We start from the raw sequence: 1,978 nt of genomic DNA, 5'->3' as shown, positions 1-1,978 counted from the left end.
GGCGCAGGGGGGCGGGGTCGGCGGCGCCCCCGGCCCCGCCCCCGGCCCCGCCACCGCCCGGGCTGCCCGGACCTCCCCACATCGCCGCCCGGGTCCGGGCCAAGCGTCCGGACGGCCAGCGACCCGCACGTCCGCCCGCAAGCCCGGTTCCCTGCCGTCCGGCCGCCGCGCGCCTCCCCCCGCTTCCTGTTTCCCGCCGGCTCTCCCGGCCCTGGCTCGGCAGGGTCCGGGCGGCCCGCCCACACCTGCCCGGCCTCGGGGCGGGGCGGCGCCGGCGGGACACGCAAACGCACACCCTCCAGCGCGCTGCCACACACCTTTTCCCGCGCGCACGGGGCACTGGGCACACGGCGTCGGCTCCTCAGCGCCCAGTCCGCCGCTCGCACCTGGCACCTGGCGCTCGCTGACTTTGGCTCGCAGCGTACGCGGCGGCCACAGGGCAGAGCAGTCACTCCGGCATATGGCACATTAGCAAACCGTGTGCTCGGAGTTAAAATGTCCCACACAGCCTGCACATCAGCCCAGCCCCGTGCAGATGCCACACACCCAGTGCAATTCTATCTGCTCGTCTCAGGAAATGACCGTGCAGTGTGGAGCCAGGCCACCCCCGTCCCCAGGGTCTCTCCCAGGCCCTGAGGACTTCTGTGGCTGGGCTCAGCTGGGAGAGCACTGCTCCGGGAGCAGGAGATCCGGATCCCAGTCCAGCTTCCAACCTACCCTTGTCTCTGTGTCCCCAAATAGATTGTCAGTTCTGGCACCTCCTCTTAAGCTAAAGGGCTGCCCCTGGGTGGGCAGCAAAAGACAGGAGTTATGGCTGCCTTCTCAGAGATCAGAGTCGGAACTCTCTGGGCACCAGCCAGGTCCCTCCTACATAGTTTCACTGGCGAACATGAAGATCCAGAGACCCACTTCCCAAAGGGTGTTCCTCTAGACGCTAGACCCAGAAACACTTGGGAGTGTTGCTGTAGTCCAAGCAAGGAATCTACACTCCCCAACCCCCTTGTGGTAGTCACTTACCACAATAAAGTGAACACCCACATCAGCTGCCATGGCGATACCATCTCTCCATGGGTCAGATACTGCCAGTGGGGCCTGCTGAAAGTGAGGAGCAGAGGGGCAGGAAAGAGCTGTGAGCTCCCCAAACTCCTTCCATGCTCTCTGAATTTAATGCCACGTGCATTTGTGCTGTGTCTCCAAAGAAATAAAAGTTTTCAACAAATGAAGGCCAAAAAACGTGGTCAAGAAACTGGCTTACCTTTACATACCCTAGTGTTGTTTCCCAAACTTAACCAATTTTTGTTTTTTTGTTTGGAGATCACCGGTTTTCATCGGGGGCGGGAGGGGAGGTCGGAAATGAGTTGGAAGTACTGGATTCTAGTGCAAATTCTTCAGTTCACAGAGGAGGAAGCAAAGGCCCAGTTGGGCAAGGAACTTGACCAAATTTACACAGTGAGGAAGCAGTGGGACCAGGCCAGGACCCAGCCCCAGGCTCTGAGCCCAGGCACACACCAGGCCTTCCTCCCAGTGGCCCCAGGGGCCCTTGGCTTCCTGTCATCCTCCCACTAGCAACCCTGTTCATTGTGAATACTTTTTAACTTGACCAGGAGAATGGGATGAAAGTCTTAGAAAATGCTTCCGTGGTTAATTATTTCCTCATTAAGAAGCCTAAGCAGAGCCTGGAGATAAGACATAGAAACCAAGAGGCCTGCAAGTAAGTGTACAAAGAAGTAACCAGCAGGAGGTTGCTGGATGCCCAGCAGTCCCAGAGAGGCTGTTGTTGCTGTGGGCACCACAGTCATACTCACATACAGTTACACACACTCATCGACACACATGCACGTGCCCACAGTGGGCCTCCAGCTGAGTGGGAGACAAGAAGGCACACAGCTGCCCTCCCCACAAGGCAAAGCCCCCTCATTCATCTGTCCCTGGGCATCCCCAGCACTGGGAGTGGAAGTGTGCAATTCAACATCACCTC

This window comes from Oryx dammah, unplaced genomic scaffold (genome assembly GCF_014754425.2).
Source record: "Oryx dammah isolate SB20612 unplaced genomic scaffold, SCBI_Odam_1.1 HiC_scaffold_11229, whole genome shotgun sequence".
Classification (NCBI taxonomy): Eukaryota; Metazoa; Chordata; class Mammalia; order Artiodactyla; family Bovidae; genus Oryx; species Oryx dammah.
Note: the sequence above shows the minus strand (reverse complement) of the source record.